At 26.7% G+C, this 24,548-nt stretch overlaps 1 protein-coding gene across 1 annotated transcript in view; it reads right to left on the bottom strand.

Moving 5' to 3' along the window:
- LOC107446378 (extracellular serine/threonine protein CG31145) overlaps positions 1-17,787 on the bottom strand; it is a 162,968-nt gene extending 145,181 nt beyond the window's left edge. The window contains exon 1 of the mRNA XM_087163554.1: positions 17,399-17,787. The gene's annotated coding sequence lies outside the window, so the exon portion shown is untranslated. The remainder of the gene's footprint in view (positions 1-17,398) is intronic.
- Positions 17,788-24,548: the final 6,761 nt, after the last annotated feature.

Genomic DNA, 24,548 nt, shown 5'->3' with positions numbered 1-24,548 from the left:
TAATCCTTGTGCAATTTTCTAGACTCTTTAGTAATTTCAAGTTTCTATGTCTTATAGTGTTTGCGCAGCAAAAACAAAACAAAAAATTAATGTTATGTTGAACACTCAAAGCTTAAAATTTTTTAATATAGAAAGAAACCTTTGGGACGTCTCCGAATAAATAAAGACAATTATTTGATAAGAAACCTCATAGTTTTTTCTACTTAACACATTGAATGCCACTCTAATTTTACATCGGTAAATAACTACAAACTAAAATTGCAAATATTAGACACATTTTGCTACTTTATTAATAAGTGAAAAAAGTGGTGAATTATATAAGCCAACGAATTGTCTAGAAATAATGGTGGATAAAAATCTACTAAGTTGAATTTATTAAACCAAGAAACACAATTAATAAACTACCGCTTGAAAATATTTATTCGCTGTCCAGAGCAAGTTGGCATCTCTGTGTATATAAATAAAACTATTTTTGTGTGTTCTATATTGCATTCATTTCTTCAAACCATTTTAGTAACGATAATCATATAAAAAAAAAATTTAAATTTTCTCGAATTATGAGTTTTTAATAATCTTGGCTTCTCCGGTCACCGGTGACCCCCGTGGCTCTACGAACAAACTCAGTGCCGGTCACCGGTGACTCCCATGGCATTCAACGTGTTAAATTTATTAACGGTGTAATAAAAGGAATATTTTAATAGTAAATTTATAAATTGAAAAATTAAAGCATTCTTAGGTTAAACCAGGTTTTTAAATTGAAACGTTAAATTCGTTCCGAATCTTTAAATTTTATTTACTGCATTATTTTTTTTAATGATTTTTTATTTGTTTATTTTTTTTAAATGTGCATTTATTTTAATCTCTTCTTCCACCAACAACCATCAAAATTGTTTAAGATTTCATCACAATCGGATTTAAATGAATTCTTCTAAAGTTATTGAATTTCTGAGTTCAAAGAACTGATGAAGGGAAGGGTGGTTGGGACGGGAAGATGATTGAAAAGAAAGCTTATATATGCTCGCATTCTCTTCTGATTTACTCAAGATGAACTATGAGGAAGCTTAAACTGTTAAGAACGTTATTAGAAAAATAATCTCTCCAAAATTTATTTGACCACTAAAGCGAAGACCTAAGATAATATATTTTCTCTCTGTTTTCCTTACGAAAGATACGATATTCAGATTTATTCTAAAACCATTAATCAGTAATAAACGACATTCGTTGTTTTTCATCGTTCTGTTTTCGCATGAGATAATCTTTTTTTCGAATAATATGCTGTTTTTTTTTTTTAACTGTTGGGAGTTTGCATCAATAATTCAGGACTGACAATAAGTCAAGTTCAGCCTATCTTTAGCCAGCGCTAATTCTGAAAATGGCGCAAAACGTCAATATGGAGAAAAGCCACTGTTTTGAAAAAATGAAAAATCATCTGTGGTCGAATTTTAATGTTTGAAAACTTACTCCAATGCTGCTTTATCTGAGTTAAAAAAAAATTGCAAAAAAATAAGAATAAAGCATTGATTTTGATAATTTTTATCTTGGTGGAAAAATGTCGCCAAATACGCAACTTTCAAAAAAAGTTTAATACGCTTTAAAAAAAAAATCTTTACATTATTTGTCCGTTCTAAGCCCAGATAATTCTTCACCGCAATGTGGCATATATAGTATAAAAAGATAGCTTTACTTCAAGTGTAAGGAGCTTGACTATGGTTTTTTTATTTCCATCGACTAGACTGCTTCTAAATGCTTTTCAAAGACAGAGAAATGCTCAATGCAAATTTTTATAATGAGATACATGCAAGTGACGTAGTGTGGGTATCTCGATCCTGATTGGTTGTTGAAACGTGGCATTGGCTTACGTTAGCAGCTGTTCTGTCCATTCTATTTCGAGTAAGCCAAGCCAGCCAAGCATCAATTCTCTTAAATGATATGTTCTATATTCTTACACAAAGATTCTTTCACTATGATTACAATTCTTTCTCTATATATTTCTTACTTATTACAACGACAGGCATGAAGCCATGTAGATCATAAACAAACTAATTATGCATCGAAGTTGCCAGGTTCACAAAACAAAAATGCATCATGGTTACAATAAACATGAACAAATAATAAGTCTAAAGTAAGTAAAAGACGTAGAAGAGAAAGAATTAAATTTTAATAAATTTCTTGTGTGTTACGACATTGCATTTAATTAACTTCACGTTAATTAACATCTTAGCTTATGCGGAGAAACTTAGCTCAACTTCAACACACCATTTTGCTTATAAACGATCAGCTGGCTCTGAGTCATAAGTCACATGCATAGGTATACGTGGTCTTAAGTGCAAGTACTCAATTAGCACAGTTCGCAGCGTTGTTATAACTATGCTCATAACAAAAGTACATGTTCTATTGTTCTAACGGGATATATTATTTAATATTATTATATAGACAAAAGTCATGCGACTATGGAAAATTCCAATTACGGTAGTGGATAATAATAAAAAAGAAAGGGTTTAACAATAATAAAACAAATAGACATAAATTTTTTAAAAACATGTTAAAAATACTAAAATCATAAGCAAGCTTGCTAAAAATGTAAATTCTGTATAAAGTAATTCTTTGAAATAATTATGATTACAAATAGCTTCCTAATTCGTAAGATCTGACTTTTTACAGAAAACTAAATCATATCAGAACAATTATCAAAACCTTATTTAAAATATACTTAGTTAGAAATTGATATAAAAATAAGAAACAAGAAAAATATCTACAACAATGATGGAACTACAAAATTATTACGCAAAGTAGTAACATGAGAATAAGGATTTATTTTAAATAAAGAAAATGTGGAAAATTATATTGAACATTTATAGTGATAAAGTGATTTTAAATATTCTAGTAGCTTAAAGATAATATTATAATACTCCAAATTATATCGAATAAAAATTATTTTCAAGGTTTGCCAGTTTCTGAAGTCTGACTTTTCGTTTTATAAAAAGAGTTTTTGACATTTAAGAAAATCATTTTTTTTTAATTTTATTTCCTTGAAATTCTGCAAAATTAATTAATGATGAATTTAACATTTTATTCTAAATAATACAACTAAATTGCAAACAACAAACATGCTATATACTACTTGGAATACTACAACAAAATAGTATTAATACAGCAAATACAACACTAAAACTAAATACTATTAATACTACTGATGCATACTATGCATACTGATAAATACATATAAATTATTTCATAAAACCATAACCATGACTATTTAAGGTTATATTAAAATGAAGATAAAAGAAATCCAGATGATAATTTTGACATCGCCTCATCATAAATAAATTTAATCAATCATTTAACTTGCATTTGTTAAAACAATTTTAGCTAATTATTGAGTTATCTAAGCTGACGTCACCTCATTTATCTGACCACTGACAATTCATCAGTGATCAATGAATTACAGATAGCAACCAATAAGAATACGTTTCGATATGGATGCGAATATGAATCCTCTAATAGAAACGCTGCAAACGACATTTGATTGATTCATTCCAATCAGTGATCTAGTTCATCTTCTGGCTTGGATATCTCTTTAACTAAACTATTATGTTAATATACCGTGTTAAAAAAAATTTACATACATTTCAAAAATGCTATATTGCTATATAGTAAGTACGAATAAATACTACACAGTGAGTTATAGATATTAAATAAAATAATTTTTCGGTTTTTATATATAATTTTAAAAATTTTATGAAGATTTAATTTTTCAAAATTTATTTTCTTGAAGTTCTTCTAAAAGTATTAATGATAAAACAGTAATATATTACTAATTATATAAAATCATAATCATGACTATTTAACGTAGTGCATAAAAATAGGTAGGGTATAATTGAATAATAATATTAAAAATACTTCATTTGAAATGAATTCAATTATACATTCAATTTGCATTTCTCAAACAATTGGAACAATTTATCGATAAAATATTGTGTAACATTTATTTAGTTTAATAGAAACTGCATAAACTTTGAAAATGCTTCATTCTTGTAAATGTTTAGTTACAATTTTTATTTTCAATATATGGTCCAAAAATGTTTCAAAATATTTATTTATTTATTTTTGCTTAAAATTTTACAAATATAATTAAGGCTGAAACATACGTAAATTGCTATATAAAATCATAACCACTTCTATTAAACATTATGTAAAAATAAAGATAAGAGAAATTCAAATGATAATATTATAATATTGCCATATGATATGATAATATAGCATAAGTCAAAACAATTCGAACTAATTATTAAAATATTGTGTTAATCTAATTTGGTTAAAAAAACTGATTTAACTTCGAAAATACTACAAATCTAACAACTGTTTAGTTATAGTTATGCACAAAAAAATATATTTTCAATATATTGTTCAAAAACTATTGAAAATATTTTATTTTTTTTCTTGAAATCATCTTAAGAGAATTAACGATGAAACAAGCTTATATAAAACAAACTTATATAAAACCTTAACTATAACTATTTAACGTAATTAATAAAAAGGCAGGCTTAATATTATTAACATTACCTCATCTTATATGAATTCAATCAAACATTTAACTTGCATATGTCAAAACAATTAGAGCTAATGAGGAAACTTAGAATCACATCTGCACAAACAACGAATGTATCCCGTTAAAATCACAAAATAACCGGCAATCCTAGGATTGCATAATTTCTTCGTTTTCTAGAAAAATGAATGTTTACTTAAGCTTGTTTTTGCTTTAAAAGATCAGAAATTTATATCACGAATTTCTAGAATTTTTTTTTCTCTATGCTTCCGGATTTCATTTCTAAGAAACACGTACTATTTTCTAGAAAAACGCATCGATTAAAAGCTATATTTTCGCCGAATAATTGAAAAGCACACCGTTAGAAGTTTTATTTTTGAATAATAATTTAAATGCCTGCAAACATGGAATAGTTACTTAACACGTTAGCAGTTCTTATATTGTTGCACCTGTGTTTGAAAGAATAGGTTACTAAATTCAATGCACACGTGTATCTGGTTTCAAAAGCTGTAAACTAATTCATAGCGATATACATTATCTCTAAAACATTAGAGAGCAGAAATAGTCTAACAGAACTTTAAAGGCGATTAACTTTATTTTTTATAAGTTAAATTTAAAAAGGTTGCTTATTTATTTTATATAATATTTTTACACATACATATGCGGGCTAAATTGGTTGATTAAAAACCGCGCATTTTAAAGAATAAAAACCTTTGCAGTTTTCGTGGTTTATTTGTCGAAATTAAGTGGGACTGGTTTCTTTTATTCTAATCGTACCTGAAAGGGTTAATAAAAAAAGACAGCTGAGCAGCTTTCATAAATTAAAGTCATAAATTTATGTTATTTTCATTAATTTTAAGGTTTTATTTTTAAACCTTTGCACTTAGAGTACTTCACTGTTTGAACTAATATAACCCCTAGATAAATTAAAATATATAATACAGTTTTTTTTTATATAATCCTTAAAATAATGTGGTTATTAATTATTAAATTATAAGACTTTTTTAATTTTAGAGAGGTGACATCGGAGTGCAAAGGGTTGATCATTATTTTCCATTTTTAAAGATATGATAATTGCTCCGATTTTTATTCAATTTATTTAAAAGGAAGTTAATGTTAACTTTGCATGAGTTAAACGTTAACTAATTTTTTAATAACTTAACTGAATAATAATTAGCTTAATAATAACTAAAATATTTAATTATTTTTTTAAGAATGCAGAAGAAGGACGTTTTTAAAGTTTAAAAGATCATTAAACCATGCTTTTCTTTTGCAATATTTCTATGGTTAAAAGGGAAAAAAACTATGATATTTTTATATTTTTTTAGAAATTATTTAATTGTCAATCAAACATCTTAGTACCTTTTGCACCAAAATAATTTTTCTTACATTTGAAGAATAAAAATAAATGTATCCTTATTTAAAATGAGTAACTCATTTACGGTAGTTTAAAGAAGTGAAATATTGAATTATTTTATACAGACTATAGAAAATTTTTAAAGTTTGAAACATCTTTTAGCCATATTTTTCCTTTACAATATTTTTCTGCTTAAAGGGGAAAATTGAACTAAAATATTTTATATTTTTTCACGAATTATTTAAATGTTACTAAAATATTTTGATATCTTTTACATGAAAATTTCTCTTGTATCTAAAAAAAAATTTCTAGCTTAAAACGAGTAGTTCATTATTTGACGAGATTCTAAAATATATTATGCAGTTCTATCAGCATCTATTGAACAATGTTTTCAATAATAAACTGACAGCTTTCCATTAAAAGAAGCATGTATATCCACCGTACACATCTCATCACAATATAAATCCTAAATGTAAAGTCTGCCATAAGATATAAGAATAATCTTTAAAACTGAAATCTTCTTTAAGAGATTGAGGTCAAAAAAACCACTGTATTGCTATGAATATACGATGAGTTCTTTCAACAACAAAATGTAAACAGAAGATTTAATACAACACGTTCGCTGAGAAATATTTTATCTTAAATCAAACTTTTTCCCACTGTAGAGCATGTTTGATAATGACATTGATAAAAAGGAGGTTAGGTTTAAGTTCTTCTCACTTTAAGTACGTTCAGTTCTTGTTCATTTTCTCTTGTTCCAAATAAAACGAGTAGCACAGTTTTAATTGTTTCTTTTAAAATAATATTAAATAAGTGCACTAAAAAAGGATACATGTTTCCAACTCATTAGTTACAATAGTATTTTTTTTTAGAATACAACGTTTGTCTGTTATATTTATTCAGTTAATTTTGTTGCGAGTTTTTGAGAAAATTGCGTTTAGCATGCATTATTATTCTTTAAGCTCAAACTTGGCAAAATTGAGAGAAAAATTCAAAATTAATAGCAAAACTAAAAGAAACTCAAATAGTTCACTTTATTTAGAATCGGGTAAAATGATTTCTTGAATTTTAAAAGAAATTATTTTAGCAGCGTTTTTACCAAATTGAAAAAACAGCGGTATACAAGTTAAAATGAAGTTCAACAAGTTCAAAGGAAACTTAAACGAGAAATTTGCTCAAAAACACTATAAAATCAGGTAGTTTTGCGTTTATAATACCAATCATTAGCATAAATAGATCCATTATTAGACCATGCAATAAATATTTGATAAAACGGTTGAAACTGCAAGACTAAATAAATATAAGTTTAGGTAGAAATGCTTAGTGAGATGAAGAACTGAATGAATGAACCAGGTAAGTAGAAGAGATGGATTGGCCTCGCTTTTGGAGGTACCCGAGTCCAAATAATTGGAATACTAGCTGACCCGAGCCCGAAATACATAGAAATACTTAGAACCCGAGTCTTTCCGAAATGTACGTCGGAGGATAAGTTCAAATTATGCAGTCTCGCTTTTAGGTGTTTGCAACCTAAACATGGAAATTAGTCATTAAAAACTTTTTATCACAATGAATTTTGAATTTTTTATACTAAATAACTGTAACAACCGTTGATAAACTGTAGCAAACGTTAAAAAAACCGCGATGGTTCAAGGGATAGAAAGTTCGCCTTCCAATGAGGCGAGCCGGGTTCGATTCCCAGTGATGGGTGGTCGACACGAATTTCGCATACAGCTTGCACCGACCACAGTGCTGATGTGAAATATCCTCAGTGGTAGACGGATCAACTGGTTAAACTCCTTTTGCCGTCAAGCTAACCATGGGAGGTTCTCGTGGTTGTCCTTCCCATGTAACGCAAATGCGGGTTAGTTCCATGAAAAAAGTCCTCCACGATGGCAAATTTATCCCAATACCTGATCCAGAAGTTCCCTTGTCTTCTGGATTGGGTTCAAAATTACAAGGCTGCGAAGTTGAACATTAGTAACCGTACACCTTAAATTGGATCGGCTGTTCAAAGACGGTTGTAAAATAAAATTAAAATTGGAAAAAACTTTGCTTAAAAGAAGTAAAAAAGTTTATGAAAATTTTATCATGAGTCCGGGCTGGGATATTTTTTCAGTAAACGAGCCCTGTGAGCTCGGGATCGGGCTGAGGCAGTCTTATCTCTTGTAAGTGCAACTATTATCAGAGCGGTTATCATCAGATTAAGAAGAAAAAGGATGCATCCGTACTATTTTATTATAGATTTATTAGAAGGAGGAGCTAATAAATTCCTTGCCTTATTCTGTTTATCTCTACCTAATTTTGAAACATAATTCGTGGTCAGAACGAATTCGGATTCGTTATGTTGAAATTAAAGTGAAAGCAATTTTGTTACATATAACTTTATGTTATTTTTCTTGATTGAAGAATAGAGCTGAAAATGTTATTTATCTGATATGTTTACTATTGCTCTTCAAGGAGCTTAAATTGAAATGCTTAAAGTGTCATTATCTTACGTTACTTTTTTTATGCCGTTTTAAATAATAATATTAAATATTTAAAGTAATAATAGGATAATAGGTAGTATTAAAAAGTAATTTTTTTTACAATTATTTTTGCAAAGCATTACAGAAAAAGAGACTTCGATAATATGGTAGCAGACTTAGAAAACGACTGCAAACCCCGCTCCGGTAGAGCGATTTTTTTTTTCAATAGTAGCAAAATTTAAGTTTTAAAATTTTTTACTTGTTTTATTTAATTTTAGAAACAAAATTTAATTGTACACCCATACATATAAACAATTTTAGCGTACACATAAAAGAGACACCAATAATTACGGATTCTCCGAAGTATGAATTTCTTCCCGAAGTAGCAAGGGTAACGTATTTATACTTCAGTAATATATATATTACTGAGCACACACACACACACACACACACACACACATATATATATATATATATATATATATATATATATATATATATATATATATATATATATATATATATATATATATATATATATATATATATATATATATATATATATATATATATATATATATATATATATAGATAGATAGATAGATAGATAGATATTGATAGATAGATTTGGCAGGCTTGAAAGTTTACCAAACAAATTGTTGAAAGATAAATTAAATTAAACATGACCACACTTAATTTATTTTCTAAAGTTTGCAACCAAAATATGTTCATTTTAATGCATTTTAAATAAATAGCGCATCAGTTTTACTTTGGGTTCCCAAAAAAATTGGGGGTCTGGGTCCGAAGACCCATAATTCCACCCCTCTCTTATTTAAGTATCATTCATGAATTTTATATTCCCAGTTATTGCCGGAAAAAATTCCTTTTCTTATTTTGTTTTGTCTGATTACTTTATTTTTGTTATCATAATTATTTTGTTCTAAAAAACTATGGTTTTAAATTGAATACATAATACAGAAAGTCACACGTGATCGAGGGGTCACGTGTTAAAGACCTTTAACTTTGATCATATCTTCCAGCTGCTACCGCTATATCTCGAGAATCAAGTGATGAAAAAAAAGTACGTTTATTCAGAAAAGTTAGAATTAAACTTCTGGTTTTGTAATTAAACTATCGTCTGCACTAATTAGTCAGCATATCTTTGGTTAATATACCGAAACATGAAGATAGTATCTAATAAGGTAAAAATCGGATTAGTTTTTTCAAACAAAAAAATCTGAAATCTGCAACAATGTTTATTTTTCTCATTTCATTTCACTTCCGTGATGCTGCAAGCTGTTGCCAATCTTAGCAATGTAAAGTTTAGCCTTACAGAGAAAACTAAGACCTATTATGAGACTAAAGTCACTAATAAATTGAATGATGAATGATTACATTGAACTGAACTGAATATTCATACAGCATGGAAGCAGGAAAATCCACTAACTCTTTTCTTTTGATAGATTCCTTTAAAATGTGATTTCCTTATTTATTTTAAGTATAAATAAATATTAGACAGAGATCAGACATTGCACTGCAGTTTTTGAAAATAAAGCTGAACCTTTCACAGAAAAAAAGACCTTCAGTAACATTTTTTTTCTAAATTACAAATTGAACTAATGAAAAATCACAATTTAAAAAAATCATTATATTAAATAAAGAATAAATTGGAGAAAGATCTGATTAATAAGCTTGATCACTGAATTTTTTTTTACATATTTAGATGAGTTTTTACGGACTAAACAGTTTGAAAATGAAGTCAGTCTTAAAAATTCCACAAAAAATTCTTTGATTCTAAAGTTCAGAATTTTTCATAACCCCTTACCTATGCATTAAAATCTCGTTGGAAAACGTATATTGCAGCAAATTTAGCATATTTTAATTAAATAAACAGTTTTGAAAGTAAGATATGCAGTTTTATATTTTCATTTGAAAATCCATTTTGTTAATTTGATATGAACAACCTAATATTAATATTTGTTTAATATGTCACAAAAATGAAATTGTGATATAGAACAATACCATAATTATAGGTCTTCTTTCCACTGACCGATTCCCTTCGGAAGTTACGTAAACGGAACACAAGTTGTGATGAAAAACTGCAGTTTTCAAATGGTGTTCCTCAGAACCCTAGGGTTCCGGGGCTCCGACACTAAAGACTTGTTTTTACCTCACAGTAAGGATTTTGAAATCTGTATTTGTAATTAAATCTAATTAATATTTAAATCTCATTAATAATCAGTTATTTATATAATATTTCGGTTCTCTTTATAAAATTAAAATGAATTGCCAATGAAAAAGAAATAAAATTTTTTTAACTTATTATATTTCTAATAACATTATTTGGAATAAATTGTGAAAAGGACCTGCATTTATGAAAAACTACATTATAATCCCCATCGTGCTTTTCAAATCAAAATAAAATAACTGTATTCGGTAATAAAGAAATATGTTCCCCTGGTAACCATTTTCAACGTTTAATAGCAGTTTTTTTGCCTGCCATTACAACAAAAACCATAATTTGCCTTATTTATTTCACTTATTTATGTTTTAATTTAAGATTCTTTTTTTTTGTAAATATGTTTTACAAAAAAAAGACTTTTTTTTTTAAATGTTTTCCACACTTCTTCTTGCAAATTATTTACAAGTTTGTAAGAAACGCCACTTTGTATTTTGCATTCGATGAAAAAATAATATAATCTTACACTAAAGGAATTTGATCATTCCATGAACAGCATAGCATATTCATACATAGCAAGTACTTAGATTTCATTACGGAACAAAAAAAAAATAACAAACTAACATATTAAAATTGCGTCGAACATTTCGCATTTGTTCCATAGATAGGGTTCCCACGATCCTTGAAAAGTTTCAGTGGCGGTAGTAAATTTAGGTTAATGGTAGAAGATATTTATTATTTTAATGTACCACTTTATCGTTAAATGGTTTACAAACTCGGATTTTCATTGGATATATACCTTCTTTAAGAAACAAATTTTAGTGGTGATTACCCGGAAATTAAAATATCGATATTTGTTTTATTTCTGTTACCACTTTTTAAAATTTTCAAGGCCCGCGGGAGCCCTGCATAGACTAAATTCGGCATCAGCTCAAAATTAAAAGATTGATTGTTTCTACATTAAATTTTTCATACTGTGTTTTAAAATTTATTTTAGCTTTTCCACAGAACTCATTGCATCCTTTCAACCTTATGATCTACATTACAAAACGTCTTATACTAGCTTGAAAGAAAGTTTACAGAATTATACTCCGTTGAATGTTTGAATATTAATTACAAAACAAATTAAGAAATAGAGTAGCTGCACTAAATTGGCGTATCACTTAAGCCTCTTAATTATTTAGAAGTAGAGGTGAATAAAAACGCTAAAAATCGAATTTTTTAAACCAAGAATCATACATAAAAAGATAACCACTCGAAAATATTTAACTGCTGTCCAGAACAAGTTGGCATCTCTGTTGTACTATGTAGTTCAAATGATTTAGTGTTTACATTAGTTCAAACAGCATATTAAAGTACTCGGAGAACAAAAGTATTTTATTTTATAACCGTCGTTGAACAGCCGACCCAATTTATAGGGTTTACGACTACTAATGTTCAACTACGTAGTCTTGAAATTTTGAAACCAATCCAGAAGACAACGGAACTCTCGGATCAAGTATTGGGAGAAATTTGCCTTCGCTAAGGACTTTTTGATGGAACTAATCTGCATATGCGTTACATGAAGAGGAAAGCCACGAATACTTCCCACGGTTAGCCAGGCGGCAAGGAGGATATTTTACATCTGAACTTTGGTTGGGCGAGCCGGATGCGGAATTCGTATCAACCTGTCATCGTTGGGATTCGAACTCAGTTTACCTCTGTGAAAGGCGAACGCTCTATCCCCTGAGCCATCGCGGCTCAAGTTAGAGTATTCATTAATATTTAAAATTTCATAATGATGTGTTTTAAACCCAACTTAAAAAAATTTAAAATAATGAAGGAGACATTTAGTTAATACACCGTCGAATGTAAATAATAAAAGAATAGGAAAAGAATATATTTGCAATAAAAAGCGCACCTCACGCCGTATACATCTGAATAAATAAATATTTTTTCTATAATTCTATACTTATGCATTGCTCATTTCAATATCATTTCGTAAATGCTACGAATTATGTGATTGAATTTTTCTTAGATGTCTCAATAACATTTGCCATGTTGTGAATTTATTTCAACTGTTTGTGCGATTCACAAAAATTACATAGAATTTGATTTTTGAAACAAAATTGCAATTAATTTATAAAAATTGTGAGTTAATAATTTTGTTGCATTTATTATTTGATCGAAAATTCTACAAAGTCTCTTTAAAAGGTTTTATAATGATCAAATTTTAATGTAATGAATTTACAAAAAATTACATTACTTAACAGAGTTATGATTTGAATTCAGTTTCGTGCTCTGAATAAATAGACAACTCTCATGCTAATTTTCTTTCTTTTTTCATCGCAAATGGTTGTAAACAAAAGTATTAAATCTATAAATATGTTTATAAAAATATTTTAAATTAAAATTTTTACGCGAGCTTTTTAAAAATTATCCAATAATAAATTTAGTGTTAGTTGTAGCTTTGTTTAATTTTAGTTAACAGTTTTACTTTCGTTTTTGCATGTTTTGATAGCAAAAAAAGGCATTTTATTTAAATTAGATTACTGAGCTATTTTTTTGAAACCACTGAAAAATTTATTCAAATATTTTGAAATTGAAGGGACGATAAAACATTTTGAAATTTTGTTTGATGATACTTCCTCAATGTAACAGTTATTGATGCAGTTTATTTGAATTGTAAATCCACTGACTTAAAATTTCTTATACCTGTATAATATATCGACCTAAAATTGACGACATCATTGGTTTTGGATTTGTTCAAGTTCGCGTATGATCTACTTCTTATGACGAAGTAAAAAAGTCGTGATTTTAAAATTCGATTTCTCAGGAGCTGTTCGATCGATTTCGCTCACATTTTGTATGATGTCATATAAAACTACTTTCTTTAAAATGGTGTAAAAAAGTGCATACTTTACAATTGAAAATTTTTCGACTATTATTGAATAAAATAACAAAAAATGATAAATATATGTATATTAAAAAATTTTTTTTACATGGAATTAACTTTGAATAAAAGAATTTTATAATTGTGTGCAAAAATTTTTCAATTCGCTTTAGAAGTTTTCAATATATGGGGAAATACGCAAAGGTAAAATTAACGTTAAAGTGTTCAAACATTAGCCAGCTCTCCTGATCAAACTATCGGGAAATTTCCCAGGTTGCGGCAACCCCTATATCCCGGGTGTCAGAAATCTGAATTCGTAAAAAAAAAAGGTGTATTTATTCAGAGAAAATACGTTTTTATGGCTGATTTTGCAACTTAAAATATCGTTCGCACTAATTAATTAGCATATTTGAGGTCACAAATTTGAACCATTACGATTGAGGTCTAGAACAAGAACATACTACGATTAGATGAAAAATTATTCAGGCTAGTCCATTTATATTTTTTTGCACATAGTGCATTAATATTTGTTCTTATTGCTATGAAAAAATTTCATCGACTATAGCAAAAGTTGGTAGCTATGCCACAATAACCAACGTTAATTAGAGAAACCATATATCTGCTTTGAAGCAGGTGTTTTTTCAAAATCCTGTTTTCACGAAAAAGAATTCACGAATCATTGCTAGAAATAGAAAACTCTATTACGCGGGGGTATTTGTACTTCATTGGAATAGATTTAATCAAGATGATTTCGCTTATTCCCATATTTTTATCAAGGCGAATATTATTTTTATCATGACGAAATGTATTCAATCGTATCCTATTAAACTTATTTTAATAAGTCTCATGAGCTTATTTATAACGATGAACATAGATGCGAATGAAAGATAGCAAAATAAACTCTTGATAGCAAAATAAACTATGAACAAAATACCTCATTTTTTCCGTATTAGGTTAGTTTTCTTTAGTTAGTAATAAAAACCTAATAATTGGAGGGATTTATTGCAGATATGAGTTTTGAGAAAAACATTTTAAAGCATGAATTACCTTGAACTACTTGATTTTTTTAAAATTTAAATATTCTTATTTTATTATTTTTTATTCGTTATGACAGATAGGGTTAATGATCAACATGGATAGCATGTAAGTTCTACGTCACAGAATTGCTATCTCCAAAGTTATCGGGAACGAAGAGTTCATTATGCTTATAATAAAGCTTTCGAAAAGTGTTTTTATAAAACTAAATTTAAAATCAATGGTAATTGAAATGAAAAAAAAAATGCCGAATACTTTTGATATTTGGCTAATTTACTGGTTAAGAATACACCGATACAAATATAAAAACGCAACGAAAACAAGAAAAGAAATAAAGATAGGGAAAACATTTTTTAAAGAGAGAAAAAGTTAAATTATTATGAAAAAATAATTAAAATTTTTATTTAAAATTAAAAAAAAAATAATAATAACTAATTTTTTAAAAACTTCAATGAAAAAATTAAAAAAAAAATAGAGAAATAAAAACAACGAAAAGATATCATCAAAGATATCATCCTGTGATATCATCACACGATTATTCAAAATGAAACAAAAATTCTAGAAAAATACAAAATAAAACACAAATAGGAATATAAAACTAGGAGCGAAAACAGACGTTGATTTCCTTACTGACATCTTGCAAAATATCAGTAAGAGCATAAGTTAATAAAACTTAATAAGTTAATAAAACTTAAATATATATTGCTGAACTAGCTCATAGCTATCAAGTGTTTATAAAATTTATTTTTCAACTACTTATTCGTCATAGCGGGCAAAATATTTTTAAGTCAATTTTATTAGTAAGTAACCCGACAAAATTGAAAAACTGACCAAAATTTCTTAAAAGATATACGACAACTCACTGCTTTACTTTCCCAATTTAATATTCTGAGATCAGGAATTAAAAAGATTCTGTAACAAAAATATATATATATATATTTTTTTTTTTTTTTTTTGTAATCGGATAGGAAAAGCGACGAGTTTACAAATGCTCTCTTGGAAAACTCATGACCAATTTTTTTTAATTTTGCTGGTCAGTTCATTTATTGGACAAGAAATAAAAATTTAAATAAGTATTTCAAACTACACTAGAAACTAGAAAAATCCAACAGTCAAAATGTAAATGAAAGTAGTTATATTTATAGGATTATTTACAACTAAGGAATTTTGAACATTTGATGTTTATACATAAATAAATTTGATGTTTTATTTCAACAAAAAATCAAAATTGAGTTTAAAATATTTGAAAGTTTATTTCCAAACAGAATCTGTTAATAACTGTTAATTTAAGTTTTTCTTTATGGTATCCATTATCCTTCCATCCAACAATGAGTACCTTTTTCGTATTAATATTTGCAGAGTGTCTGAGATAATTAGAACCCCTCAACAATCAGTATTTAAAATACGAAACAATTATTACTTTATTAATTCATTTTCTAGCCTTTAGTAGTCTGGTAGTCTAATAACTAAATGTAAGTATCTTTATTCAAATAATATTTTAAATAGAAATTTTTAACTTAAAAAATATTACACACAAAATTATGAAATAATTTACAGTACATGTATTTAAAAAAATGCATTTTCGATACAACCAATTAGTAAATTAATATTTTTGAGTTAGTTTCGTATTGGTTGATTTTTTTTAAATGGATAATTAATATATAATAATTTTTGAAATGTATAATTTTTATTGTATAATAGTATAACTAATTGAATGGCACAAGCGATAGCTTTATCGCAACTATATTGCTCCAAATTTAAACGATATTATATTGATTCATAACAACAAAATCAATATGTTTTACGGACCTTACTAAATGCTACAAACTAAATCTGACAACTAAATTATAAACTAAATGTATCTCAATTAAACAAGATTAAACTTAAACTAAATCTGGCAAAAAATAAGATGAAAGAAAAAGGAAACAAAAAATTAACTATGATGCCTAAGGGACGTGGAACCCGCATGTTTTACATTTAAGAGATGAACCACTTCATGGTTAATTCCTTTTAATACATTAAAAACATTTGTCCTGTATAAACATGCTGTAAACTAAATCTGACGCAAAAATAGATGAAAAAAAAGAAATCCAACAAACAAAACAAAAAACAAAAAAGTTAACTATGATGCTTAAGGGACGTGGAACCCGCATGTTTCACATAAGAGATGAACCACTGCATGGTTAATTCCTATTAGATATTATTGGATATTAAAAACACTAGTCTTGTACTTGAAAACCTTATCTTATATTTTGACAAGAATGTAGCTCTTCTTAAATAATTGTACATTACAAGTGCTTAAATAAAATGAAAGGAATGGAGGAAAATTGTTAACAATATAGTTCAATTAGATTTTTAATGTATTTTAATTGCTATGTCAGTAATTCATGGAATATAATTAAAATGATTCTTCGAATTTATAAACGAAATAAACATTAATGCACTTAATTTAGGCAACTTGTCCGTCAAAAAATATGCATATAAGTTCACTTTTAAATATAAAAGCAAAAAGTTTCAATAAATATTATATAAATAAAATTAAAAAAAAGTTTTGAAACAAAATATTTCAAACAATGCCTTGAAGATATAAGAAATCAAACTTTGTGCAAAATAATCAAACTTCAAGAAAAAAGAATTTAAAAACTGGACCTAATAATCAAAAAAGCTTAAAATGTCCTTTCTTTATATTTTGAAAAAAATAACAAACTAAAAAAAATTAATAAGCAACTCGAACAATCGAAAGAAGAAAGAAAGAAAGAATTTAAAAGACACCTGGATATTAGTTATTATTTTTCTTATTTTGTTCTTTTAATTTCTACGAAAACAAAAGTCATTTCGAACTTCGCGAAGCAATTACGTCAGTAAACAAAATCTTCGTTTTATGTCAAACGATTCCAATAAAACTTCTAAAAGAATAATAAACTTTTAAATATCTCCAACTTACCTAGAAGAAGAGATGATCGTAAAAATATTGATTTTTGCTCCGGAAGAAGTAACCAGGTAAAGATGCAACACATTAAATCGAATATTTACTCAAGTGTCTTCTCGACGATCCATAATAATTTAAGATTTCTTCCAATCACAGAGATATTTTTTTTCTCTTTAAACTATAACCGTACTCGCTACCTGTTAAATAGAAAGAACAAGAAAACGATGGCTCTATCATTTGCTGGGAAAGACCAGTGATAGTTTTCAATGAGTAACCAAGTGTCATCAGTAGTATTTCTTTCGACCACGATTTGGTTCAATGAATTTTTGCGTGTGTCGCCATCTTGTGGACAAAGGATGAGGTGATTTACTGCATGACGATGAGGATATTTGGAAGAAAATATCAGATAAACAAAAATAAAATGCGATAAAGTTGTGTTTATTTTATAATATTTTCTTTTATTTCGTTTTTCCGCGGTAGACGTTTTTTTTGTCGCTGTTATCTGTATAAAGTCGGTGAACAAATAATATCCATGTTTCTAGGTAGGATTAAGATAAAATCATAAAAACTTTAGTTTTAAAAATGCGTAGTCGAATAAAATATTTATTATTTGTGTTATCTCTTTCTAAAAAGAAATTTTTTTTATAACTTTATAGATAAATTTAAAAAAAAACTCTTGCAATGAAATTTTGTTGTTAATGTTATCAGTTATTATTAAAAATTTAATAGAACCTATAATTTAGATTAAATTTTCAAGGGATACCTACGATTCAAAATCTGGTTTAAATATAGAACAAATATCAAAATTATTTTTATCATTAATAAACAATCAGCAGAAATCTCATCAACAGTTCAATTATATACTTATTTAGTTTCTCGATTAGATAAATGTGGTACAATTGTTAATCATTGTTAGTGTTTCAGTTAGATACTAAATCTTTTTTTCCGTTAAATAATTATCTAACAGGAAGAATCTTTTTTCCAATTCCACAGCGGATGATATATATATATATATATATATATATATATATATATATATATATATATATATATATAGGTCATTCTCACAAAAACAGTCATTTTCTTTTCATGTCTCCAGTATATTTTATGTTTGTTTTACAACTTACGAAGAAAAAATTTCAGGGAAAGTGTCCTTCAGAATGCAAGCTAACAAAAGAATAAAAATAAAATTATCAATTTTTTTTTTTATTTATTTTAGGTAATTAAAATATACCAATATGTCACTCCCTCACTTGTCCCCACTGCTGATTTAAAAAAAGAAAAAAATTGTTTCTGAAATAAAAATTTTTTTTTTTACAAATTCGTGTTTTTATTTCAGAATATTGAAATATAGAATTCAGAAAATCAATTTTACATTTAATTTCTGATAAAAATTTTAACACAGCACTATTTTAAACTTTGTCCCTAGTGTTTCGCATCATTCCCTCACAACTATGTTCTTATTACCTGCACTCTTCTTAGAATAAAAATATTTTAATAAAATCTTTAGCAGTTAACAACTGGCATCGTCGAACAAAATTGCAGTATGCTTCCATCTTCAACTTAAAGAAGCTTTGCTGTGGAATAAATTTGAATGAATCAAATCAGGTAAAATTTTTTACATTTGTCATTCCCTCATGTCATTTTTTAGAGTAAAATAAAATACAACTTCATCGAGAAAGTGGATAATTATATGTTGCTTTCTTGCATGAATATAATTGTATGTGATTGACTTCAGAAATTAATTAGGCCTAACTGTTATTTTTAAATTTTATTGAATTTGTCATTTCCTCACTAGTGTATAAAGTGAGGGAATGACGCTGAAGTGAGGGAATGATTCAAGATGAGTATATTATTAAATTTTTTTTTGTTCAATCGTTCCAGCCAATTTTATTTCCCAAACCTGTAAAAACTATTAAATATATAAGACTAAATTATAATAAATAGTAGATATACTTAGTATGTTATCATTTTCAAACTTTAGGTAGATGTAACTTAGATAAAAACATGTATTAAAATAAAATATCATTCCCTCACTTTTTAAATAGTGAAATTAATTAATTTATTTATTAATTAATTTAAGAAATAAATTAATAAATTAATTTATTAAATTAATTAATTTATTTATCAATTAATTAATTAATTATTATAAATTGATTAATTTATTTATTAAATTAATTAATTATTATAAATTAATTATTTAAAAAATTAATTAATTAATTATTATAAATTGATTAATTTATTTATTAAATTAATTAATTATTATAAATTAATTATTTAAAAAATTAATTAATTTAAATATTAAGTATAATTTATAGGATATATACTTTCCTTATAATGCCATTACGTATTTCTATTAATATAAAAGAGCTTTTTATTCACTTTACTTTTTTGGGATTTTATGAACTGAAAAATGACAGTTTTCGTGAGAATGACCCATATATATATATATATATATATATATATATATATATAATATACAGTCTGATCTTCATTTAACGAAGTCGCTAAATCTTGATAATAAGTTCGTTGTATGGGAAATTCGTTAAATAGAAAATCATCTTTTGAAATACTTAAACGGCACAAAACAGGTTTCAAATTCATAAACACTACACATAATTAAAATAGCAATGGATACATCTTTATATTGTAGAGTAGTATCTGCAATTTATTTTATAAATCTTAATCGCAAAAGAAATCTGCATGGAAAGCAAGAAGAAAGTGAAACATTATCTAGTGTTACACAACCATGCTAGTTACATTTTCAACTAAAAAAAGATAGATTTACGCATAAAATTATAACTGCATTTATTATAAAAGTAATTTTAAACATAAATTACCATATGCTTTTTAAAGTTTAATTGCTACTGATAAAATTCTTTAATTTTGTCGCTGGAAATGCGGACAAGAAGGGAAAGTGATTTTATTGCTTTCTCTGAAAGTTAAGTGGCTTCGAAATTCAATTCAAGGTTATTTCCCCCATAAAATGCGTTAACAAGTATAAAATGTTCTGAAATATTTTGGGAAATAGGGAAAGTAGATCTCAAAGAAAAGTTCGTTAAATAGAAAATTCACTTCGCTATTTGGAAGTTATTTTACGAAGAAATTTCCAAAATGGAAGTTCGTTATATAGAAGTCCGACTGTATATATATATATATATATATATATATATATATATATATATATATATATATATATATATATATATATATATATATATATATATATATATATATATATATATATATATATATATATATATATATATATATATATATATATATAGCATTTGCCGCAAACGCTTATAAATCACTTACTAAATATTCCTGATTTCGTACGCTAGGCTTTTAATAAGTGCACTTCCTTGATAGATTTAAATAATCTTTATTCAAAACAAAGAAAATGTTTTTATTTTTTGTAGCAATGTTTCAACTTATCTTCTGTCAATCTGTCATACTTCGATATTTACGAACACAACATGATCCGCAAACTGTACCATAAAATATACATAAACTTCGTTCCAGTCAACCTTAGTTCAAATGGGCACTCTGATTTTGCAAAACAACTAACAAAACAATAATCAAATATCTTCACTGCTGCGAAACTTAGAAGCTTCTTCGCAAGATTATCAGTTTTTTTTTTTTACATTTGAATCGGATTGACTATATATTCTGTTTGAACTCCTTGTACGTAATAAGAATCAAAATTAAATTTAATATTCAAGAATGAAGTGTAAAAAAGCACCAATAATATTTACCATATGCAAACCTGATAATTCACTTATTTCATTATATATTGACCCATTGATTTGCTGATTCTTTGATTTCTAGATTCATAAATAGATTTCTATTGATTGATTTAAATTGATTACTAATTTGAATATTTAATGTAAAAACGGATTTTCGGCTTTTTGTGGTTAACATGCATAAACCACTTCATAATTTTTTTAACAGAAAAAAAAAGAATGGTAGGAAGCTCTGCAACCACCGAGATTGCTAATAATTTATTAAAAAAAAGAATGGTAGGAAGCTCTGCAACCACCGAGATTGCTGATAATTTATTTAAAAAAAAAAAATAAGAATGGCAGGAAGCTCTGCGACCATCAAGATTGCTGATAATTTATTTAAAAAAAAAGAAAAAAGAAACGGTAGGAAGCTCTGCAACCACTAAGATTGCTGATAATTTATTGTCTTTTTCTCCTCCAAAAAAGTTCAAATTTTTCACAAACGAAAAAAAAAAGAATATTAATAAAATATATACTTACTATTTTTAAAGCTCATAAGAATCATAAAAATTTATTAAAAAAATTCCTTTCACTTCAATTATTCCTTTTACTTCTGATTAAACCTGAATATATTATATTTTTTAAAATACTATTTAATTACGTTCACTATTACAGTTACATTAAATTCGTCAGACTCAGTTTTATATCACGATCTTAAAGTTGTAAAACAAATTGGAATACAAAAAAAAAAAAAAATTTAAATGGTTGATAACGCAATATGGCTTTATAATCTTTTTTAAAATCCATTGGTCTCGCAGTTTTGTTTTAATTTCTCTATCTCTAACTGTTATCTTCCGGAAAATGTTTTTCTTCTGCACTAATATCCTTTAGACATCAACGGCGACATTATTTTTGATTATCTGTATAAACTGATACAAAAGAATACAATTCCTCAACCAAAACAGACAAGTTTATTTCGATTTTCTTTAAGGAATTGTGAATTTGTCTATTCAAAACACTATAACGATTTTATCGTAAAAAAATACTACGCCCCCTCCGAAAAAGAAAGAAATTATTATCTTCCTTTAAAGAAAATTTCCATAAAATATCCCATACCTAAAAGGAATTTAAGAAATAACCCATTGTAAAATTAATTTCCCATCTCCGTTCAAGTAAAGGAATTCCGTAATTTCGTATTTAACTTGTAGTGTTGCATAAAAGATAAAATAAATTTGGCTGAAATATTTTTTAGCAAAATATAGCAAGTATCCCTTAAATAATCGAGAATATCTACTAAATTTTAATCTAAGAGCTACATGCATAATCAAGTTTTATGAAGGCATATGAAGTTGAAGCTGCATAATCAATGGCCAACAAAGAGGAGATTTGCCCTCTGCTTGTCATTTGCAAACATTCAGCTATAATTATTCAGCGGTTGCTGCACTAAATATTTAAAATTGAATTCAATCAGAAACAATAGAAAAGAAATTGCGACTGAAAAACAGAATTTATTATTGCAAAATTAAATCAATGAATGTTTGAATATTTTTTATAGAAGGCAGGCCACAGGAAAAACCGGTTTAAAATTATAGAACTATGATTAAAGATAACGTATAAGACTCCAACGGTGGGAAATTTTAAATTGTTCCTTATTTTATTAAAGAATATTTATTTTTTATTTATTGCACAAATATGAAGATAGAATAGCATCTCTCCCATAATTAACCTTTACAGATAAATTATGGGTTAACATGGGCTATTCCTTTGACGTGCCGATCAAAAAATCTTGCAAACGCCATGACTACAACAAAATAAATGTTATTTTCTTTATATGATTTCCTTTTTATTTCCGTTTGTATATTGAAGGTTTTATTGTTATTTATTTAATTAATTTTTATTCTCCAATGCACCAAGCCGCAATGCGTTATGTTTTTTACAGCCTATTATACAATGAAAAGTTAGATAATAGGAAGTGTTGTGCAAGATTATGTAATTCACATGAAAAAGCGTTATTTTGATTAATTTTTCATTTTTTTTATATTATTTCTAGTTTGATTATTAAATACAACCTTTTGAAATGCAATTTAAAACTACCAAAGTTAAGAATAAAAATTTAAATCAAAAGCTTTTAAAGAAACTCAAAGAAATTTAAATTGATTTATTTCATTTTTATCCGGTACCTTGAATTATCAAATTCAACATTAAGATATTTAAAAAAAAAAACATATACATATAAATGTTTAAAAATTGAAATAAAATGAATTAAAGAAAGGAGAAGGAAATGATGCTCTTACGTCACACAGGCGACGTCACTTACAGGCGAGGTGAAAAAGAAAACGAAAGCATAGAGGCAGATACAGAATCGAAAAAATCTCGATATTATATATAAGTGACACCGAGTCCCCTAATATTTCTAATAAAGGTAATAATTCTAATAAACAATTTTAAGAAAGGGGAGTATTTTGTTTTGACTCTGTCAAAATATAACAATAAATACATTCATAAAAGTGTATTATTTGTTAACCATCGAAGTTTTACAACATATTAACTCCTTTTATAAAACTTATTAAAACTATTATTTTTTTCTTATCTTCAGTCAAAAGGATACGTGAGTGCAAAAAGTTATAAAATTTTAGTGATTTCATTTATTTTACATTTAAAATAAAAATTACAAAAACGTCAGTATAAACTATTTAATCTCTCAAAAACTAATTCGAAATTTTAAAAACTGAGACGAACTATTCAATTTCAGAAACTATAAGAGTGGTTAGCTTCAAAACAATAATAATTCTCCGGCTAACAGTTTTCGCTGAACTGGTTTATGCGACGTAAAGCAGCAATTTTTATCGTGAAGTAAAATATGTCAGATAAATATTGTTGATTATGTAGTCATTATAAATGACTACATAATCAATATTTTGTAACCAAATTTTTTTAAAAACATCTTTATATAATTATGTTAAGTCTCATATTATTTTATCAACTAGTTTAGTATTTGAAGCATTTTATTACCTGTTTATTAATATGTTAATTTAAAGTATAAGAGATATTACTATAAAGCCAGGGTTATTCAACAAAGCGAGCTGAAATAAGCTGTCAAGCAATTAGTTCAGGTTTTCCTTTTTTCCGATTAAATGAAGATGCGTCAAATACGTCTTAGTTTATTCAAATTTTTAATATCTTTTGGAACAAAAATATTGCATAGCTACTGAATTCCCTGATTTTTTTCTTATAATTAAAATATAAACGAAATGAGCGCTTATTAACTATTTTCGTAGATTTATAGGATTTTTCTTAAATTAACAATGTTAATTTTTAATTTTTTCCATCACATATAACTCGTTTCAATAAATATAAAGCATACATACTTTCAAATTTTGAACTATTTAAAAAAACAAAATTATGTGAATTTATACTTTAAATAAATTTCTGATGTCAAG

This window comes from Parasteatoda tepidariorum, chromosome 5 (genome assembly GCF_982258835.1).
Source record: "Parasteatoda tepidariorum strain Cologne lab strain chromosome 5, Ptep-v5.0, whole genome shotgun sequence".
Lineage (NCBI taxonomy): Eukaryota > Metazoa > Arthropoda > Arachnida > Araneae > Theridiidae > Parasteatoda > Parasteatoda tepidariorum.
The sequence above is the reverse complement of the archived record's forward strand: the minus strand, read 5'-3'. Positions and strand labels throughout refer to the sequence as shown.